This window comes from Astyanax mexicanus, chromosome 4 (genome assembly GCF_023375975.1).
Source record: "Astyanax mexicanus isolate ESR-SI-001 chromosome 4, AstMex3_surface, whole genome shotgun sequence".
NCBI lineage: Eukaryota > Metazoa > Chordata > Actinopteri > Characiformes > Acestrorhamphidae > Astyanax > Astyanax mexicanus.
In genome coordinates, this window is record NC_064411.1 from 45,911,902 (window position 1) to 45,919,454 (window position 7,553).

A 7,553-nucleotide genomic window follows, 5' to 3' on the forward strand; every position below is an offset into this window, starting at 1 on the left:
TAAACAAATTATAAGGAATAGGGAAGTAGCAACATGAAGTTCAAGTGATAATTGCTGTAGCAGAGCTCTGATATTTGCATACTGCATAGTTGCTGTTTTACTGGCACTAAGCAAGGTCCTTTTAAGATGACGTTGATGCTTGAGTTTGGTATGGAAGAACTTGATTTAACCACAACTTGATGGGATGAATTGGGGTGATGACAGTGAGCCAAGCCTTTTCATTTAAACTCTGTGTCTGACCTCTGTAAACATGGTCAAAAATCCCCATAAACAGGGTTCCCGCTGGTCCTTAAAAAGTTTTAAAATGTCTTAAATTAAAATCTGGGTTATTAAGGTCTTAAATTGTCTTAAATTTATTGTAAATTTGCTGTAGGTATTACATTTTCAGACTGTTTAATGCGGGTGGGAAAACACATATTAACATTAGCGGCAAGTTAGCTAACATTACCAGCGAGAGAACTAAGGTTAGTGAAGAGCTAGCTTACGTTACTGGAGAGAGAATTAATGTTAGAGGACAGCTAGCTAACATTAGGGGCAAGGTAGCTAATGTTACTGTGAGAGAACTAACATTAGCAGCAAGCTAGCTAAAATGAGTTGGAAAGAACTAAGGTTACCAAAGAATGTCTACATTATTGGGTCTTAAATTATATTCATTGAGCTCTTAAAATGGTCTTAAAAAGTATTAAATTGGACTTTTGAAATGGTGAAAGAACCCTGATTAACACACTCTTAAACCCTGTAGAAAAACTTCATAGAAGAGTTACAGCTGCCAATGGTGTGCTGACATCATATTAAACCCTATGGATTTAGAATGAGATGTCACTCAAATTTATATTTATGTGAAGGCAGACATTGTATTTATAGGAGAAAATGCTTGACAGCCAATTAGTTGCTTATATTATAGTTGTACTTCTTGGACATTTTGAACATCTTGTCTCCACTTGTGGCTCCACATGTGTTAAGATAATTCTCTCAGCTCTTCTCTATTTAGGCAGGCATGTTCTTATCTGCTCTTGGTGTGTGGGGTTGTGGGTGTTGAAACAGTGAGCTGAAACAGTAGTCTATCAGGTTTCCAATAGGTGCCGCTAATCAGTAACCATATTTAGCTCCCTTATCTTAACCGCTGTTTTTAACCAATGCTATGTTATTCGTTAGGCTAAACCACAGCATGCACTTGGAGTCTTTTATAAAAAATTGTGGATTGAGAAAGTGTTGATACTGCCGGAAGATGAAACCTCCTGGGTCATAAGAGAACCTCTTGGAGGACTCTATAAACCTTTTTATTTTTTTGCTGCTTGGGAGGAGGCTTCTAATCCAAATACAACTTCCTGTGAACAGCTACAGTAGATTATTCCTGCAGTTATTCCACTACATGTTTGTAGTGTCAGAAAATAGTGTCACAAACCTTCAAGCTGAATGGTTCTTCGTCCTCAGCAGGTTATGAACTGGCTGGTGTTTTGCAAAGCCAGATAAGCCGCATGTCATGCCCTGTCCACTAGGAGGAGAGCTGCAGGACATTCCTTAAGTCTTAAAATCAAGAGCTCCTTATAGTCCTTGCCTTAGATGTGCAACCTTTTACTTACTAGGAATCTCTTCATTTCATCAATACGTTTTATAAGAACCATCAACAGTCTTTCACCTTCATTGAAATAAGCTGTTTAACACCTTTGGGGTAGTTTCTCAGACAGGGATTAAGCCTGTAGTCTTTGACTACACACCATTTTGAATGGAGATTCCCCATTGAAAGGAAAGCCTATTCTAGGACTATGCCTAATCCACGTCTGAGAAATCAACCCTTTATTTTTAAGAGTGTATTAAAAAAGCCTCAACTCTCAACTCCAAAACCTCAAGCCCTGTCTATTCAGAGAAGAGTCAAAGGACATTTCTCTTGGGAAAACCCCATGTTTACCTTATGTTACCTGTGAAATAACCTCTTGGAGTTTATAAAGATACTTAAGGATTCTTTAGAGCAGGGGTGGGCAACGTTAACTCCAGTGTAAAATTGACTTTTGGTGTAGTAAAACATGATAAAGAGTACTAACCTTTGATAAATAGCCCACCTCAGTCCGCAGTTTTCCGAGATCCAGTAATTTTTTGCAGTTCCTTCAAACATGCTTTAGAATGAATGATATGGGGCATATTTGCCCCTGCAGATAATTTTTTTTTTCACTGTTTTCCAGGCTGTAGCTCCACACTTCATTAGTAGAATCTAGAGTGTCCTGATATTTTAAACAAGGCATTAATAACTTTAAAAGTGCATAAGAAGTTTATTAAAAAACAGTTTACAACCCACAATGTAACCTACATCTCCAGGGGCCGCCATCTTATGGTAAAGGTAAAAGTCCTGAGATTAGGTTATGCTATGGTTTCTCCTTTAACGCCGCAAAGTTAATTGCCTGAATTAGTACGTCTGTAAGAACCAGGAGATTGATAAACTGTGCTGGACGCTGGCCCCTGTTGCCACCCCTGCTTTTGAGTTGCCCCCCCCCCCCCCCCTATTTTATTCTGACACCATAGAGGACGATTCTTAGTTTAGGGCCACACCTTTACAGGACCTTACAGGACCTTACCTGAGGCATCAGTGGGCAAGCAAATCTGGTTCTGGAGGAAGAGGTTTCTGCACAGATTTGGGTGCTGGTTGCAGTTGCAACACCATAGTTCAGAGTTCTTCAGTCCAGGTCCTTTGCTGCCCCCTGGCCTGTAAATCTATGGCTTTCCTGTTTCCAACATGCCTGATTTAACTCATTAATCAGTTAACAAGCCCATTTAGAGCCGCAATGGATGTGTTAAAGCATGCAATCCTCTACAATGTGCTGGGCAGGGGGTTCCAGGACGAAGATTGAAGAACACTGCAATAGAGGAAACCACTACAGAGCAGCTATTGGCAAATTCAGTCCTGGAATTCATCTGCTACTTGCCAGGTTTGCCAAAACTCTGAAAGAGCTGAAAATTAGCAACCTGTGCTGGACTCTGGCTTCTGTTGCCACCCCTGTTTTAGAGCCATGCCACAAAAGAACCTCTATAAATGTACCTGAAATCATTCTTTGGAGCAGGGGTGGATTCCTGCCAACTGCCAGTTTTGTGTGATCTTTAGGGCTGGGAAATCAGCAAATTGTGCTAGACTCTGGTTCCCATTGCCCACCTCTGCTTTTAAGCAATACAACTCTTTAAATGTACCCAGAAAGGTTCTTATGAGCAAAAGTTGCCAATTCTGGTTCTTGAGGACCAGATTCTGATCAATTGCCAGGTGTAGCCAGTCAGTCAGAGCAGAGAGAACAGCACAAACTGTTCTTGACTAAAAAGATTTTTAGAGCAACTCTTTTCCTAGAGGGCCAGATTCCTGCTCAGTTTTGTGTTTTACTGGCCAAACACACCTCATTTATCTCCCTGTTAATGGCCAGGTTTAGCAGGTCTTTTAGGCTATGTCCAGACTTAACATTTGGAGGTGTTTTAAAATTGCAATTGCTATTACAACTGGATTTGTACAGATACGTCTCAGTATGGATGCTCAAATGTTGGATCTGGGTGGGGATGGGTGTCTTTTGTGTTAGTCACAAAGTTACAAAAAAACTGATGTCAACCTCTTTTCCACATCACCCCATTCAGATAGAATTGATGTCCTTACACACAAATCTGATCCGATCACTTCCACAAATAACAGTGCAAACAGTCATTTCAACAGATTTAAAAATCGAATCCAATAAGCTTGCTAGTTGGCTTATGCCCGGATCAAACGACACAAATTTAGCACGATTTTAACCCGATTTTGTCGGAGCCGACAAATTGCCTGTGTCGGATCCAAATTTCAGTGTCGCAAGCAACAAAGGTCCGTGTAGCATGATATAGTCAAAGAGCGTACAACGAAAAGACTAGCATGTTAGAATTTTTTTGTATTTTATCGTCTAGTTTGACATGCTCCGCGACTTGCACCCTGAAGCTGAGCGTTCTGTGGCGCACAGATGTAAACATGGCGAAAAGAAAGCGGAACATCATCTAATCATCTAATAATCGACTTAATCCATGAGATATTCTGTTTACAGGCCCTGAAACCTAAGTAGCTACATCTTTACCATACCTCAAGTTCTGTCTGGAGTAAGTTACACAAAGCCTGTGATGTCTTCTTTGGGTCATCCAGGAACAGCCTACAGTCGCTTCTTCCTCTTCTTTTTGTGTTTTTCTGAGCACCTTCACCTTCACGCAAAGAGCATCTGTAGCCATGATTGTCAGAGTCTATGCTTCTCCCCCACGATGACCTACGAACTCACGCGAGGATGTGGACGATGACTGGCCGGTGACTAACGTGTAGTGAAGCAAGTTCCCCGAAACAAAGATAACTGCTTAATCTGACATGGTGAACATTGTGAGGGACAAAAATGTTGTGTAGTCTGAGCTTGGCATTACTAAGAGTGATGGTAAGCGGTTCCAGTTGCTCAGACTCGAAGAGAGGGCTGAGCTATGTTATGAGCCTTGTCATTGGTCAGGATTCTGCTGAAGTCAGCCTGATCCACTTTTAGACCTGCCCATTTTACATTTATACTGGGGACAGAGCAGCCACATGAACCCAATTAGAAAGAAAGAAAACTGCAATTGAGGTTCCATGGGGCTTTAAGGATCCTTTGTTTAAAGAGTGCCTAAAAAGTGTATCAACGTGCAAAAAACTCAAGAACATTTCGATAGAATTTTTGCAGTGCTGCATTTTTGTAAGTCAGAGGTGCATTCCCCTTTTTAACATTTAAAGATCCTTCACATAACATATGAGCCTACATACTGTAAGTTACCTTGCTCAACTCATGATAATTGTCAGGTAAGCAATGTAGACAATGGTTCTCATCACATACAGAATGTGTTTGACATCTATTACAGTCAATAGGCACAGTACTGGTGTTTTTTCCACAGAGTTCCACAGAGCATCTCCTCTGAATAAGCTTGCTCTTCAATGTCTAGGAAATTAAGATTTCTCTTTATCAGATTACATCTGAAGAGCATCCCCTTTTCCTTCTTATCACTCGGCTTTCTTTATCTTCCTTGAGATCTTGTGCATCTGGCTCCTCTCCAGGATCAATTATAGAATCTTGCCTTTTTCTTGGATCTCTGCCTTTTATGCAAATTAAGCCCAAAGCATCATACTCCTGTGTGTCATACCAGGAAGTCCGTACTGGTGGTCTGACACTGCAGAGAGAGAGAGCGAGGGAGAGGGAGAGAGAGAGAGAGGGATACAGTGATATGCAGCCTGACTGTGTCTCCAGTAAGGTAAGGAGCGGATGCCGGGGCAGCATGCTGAAACCTTTTAGGCAGCAGAAGGCGAGCAGTCTCCTCAGCACATGGACACAGTGTTCTAGACCACTGAGCTCGGACAACCTTTCAGTGTCATTGACAAACGGCAGCTATCTCTCTCTCTCTCGAGTTGTGCCTGACCCCCTGGTGATGAAACAGAAGCTTTTTGGGAAGTGCTGGGGGAGAAGATGTTGAGTTAGGCAGACAGAAATGTCCTGAAGTCAAGTCTGAGTATGGTGAATTCAAGTTTTGGGCTGAGTATTCTCTTGTAATGAAGTTGATTTTGGTACTACACTAAGGCTTAAACAGGAACCGTTCATCTTTTTTTCCAGTGGGATATACCAGAAAGAGTTGGTTGGTGGGAAATTTTATATTGTAGACTCTGCAATCAGATTGAGATATCTGCAGAGCAATCAACCAGTGCTTGCATCCTGAGTTACAGTATATACTGTAGACAACGTTGATATTTACAATGCTACATCAGCATTGGACAGCAGTCACATCATCAATAAACTCCAATGACCCAATTCCATTGGCAGCCAGGCATACCAGTGCTATAGTACTACCACCACCATGCTTGACAGATGAAGTATTATTGCTTAGGATCATGAGCCCATGCCCTTTATTTCATTGTCCATAATCAAGTTTAGTTTCAGACCTGGGAAGACATTTTTTGTTCTTGAGTGCTACCATTGGTTTTTATTGTGAAGTAAACCAACCTTTACTCATACCACTATTTCCCTCTAATAGGCTATTTTTACTAGCCTATTGATGGTTTATTTCATTTTCCTTGACACTTGCCTCAACTCTGGACCATTTGTCTGTTTAAAGGTCATGGGATAGCAGTTTATAAAATGATTATGAAGTGTTACATCAAGGGACAGCTTGGGGTTGGCCTTACCTGTAGAAGTTGTGAGGTGTTTTCTTGTAAGTAAGTCTGAATACAAGCCAGCATGCGCATGGTAAAGGGATGTGAATTGTCGAGGTCTGGCATTTGTTGTAGAAGAGATTACCACTTACAGTGGACAGTGCAGTGGTTGGTAATGATCATGATTGGTGACTTCTGGCTAGAATTGTTTGTGCAAAAAGACAAGCGACTCAAGCCAGATTCAATAGTGTATACGTATGGAACAATGCACTAGGTAGAATAGAATATCCTGTTGGATAGGCACTTGAGGTATTAAGCAAATATGACACCATCTAGGTCCAAACTAGTTGGGTTCAGAAGATAACCCAGAACCTGTGGATAAGGTCTCACCCAAAAACATCAAAAATCAAAGGATACAAAGGTTTTAGAAATCAAGTGAAGTAATTAACCTTAATCAGGTTATGCTCAAACACCTTCCCACCAAGACCAATGTGTGCGTTTTTCTGCTAAGTCAAACGTAATGAGATTTTCCACATCATTATCATCAGATGAACTCAACAGGTCTGAGGCATGCAGTGACTGACCACACAGGTGCCTCAGTGCTTCAAAGTCTGTGGCTGCAGCTCAGCTTCTCAGCCGCATGGGGGCGCCAGGCTGTAGGGTGCCGATACTGTGAGGAAATTGTCATTGAGTTTACCCTCTACCACAATGACGACATGATGGCTCTGCGATTTCTTTACTTCTGCTGATTAGTTTAAAATGTACAGTCACCTGCAGCCCTGATAGTCCAACCCTGCGTCAGAGGCGCAAAAAATCACAGTAAAGATAAAAAAGCTCTTCATGCATTTCATTTATAGTGGCAGAGAAACCACTGCAAGTTCAAGAGTTTGGAGGAAGTTAGAAAGAAAATATGGTTAGTTTGCAAAAAATATGGATACATGATTTATTATTTTTCTTTCTCGCTTTTTCTTTATCAAACCTTTCTCTCTGTCTATCTTTCATTAACTCACCATATCTCCCATAATTTTTTTCTTTCCATTTGTTTTTCTCACGCTCTCTCTTGTTTCTCTTTCTACTCTTTTTCATGTATTTTTCTTTGCCTCTCTTTCTTCTCTCTCTCTTCTCTTGTTTGCTCTCCCCTTTCTTTTTTGTTCTTCTATCTCTTGTTTCTCATCTCTTATCTTATTCCCCTTCTCTTCCTTGTCTCCTTTTTATTTTTCTCTCCTCTCTCCCCCTCTGTATCTTCTTTTCTTTTCCATCTCTCTTCTTTATTTCCTTCTCTTTCTCTCCAACACCCTTGTCTCTTTCTCATCTCTCTCTTTTTCTCTTCCTACTCTCTCTCTCTCTCTCTCTCTCCCTTGTTTTTGTTTCTCTGTGTATCTCTCTGTCTTTCTCTCTCTCTCTCTCTCTC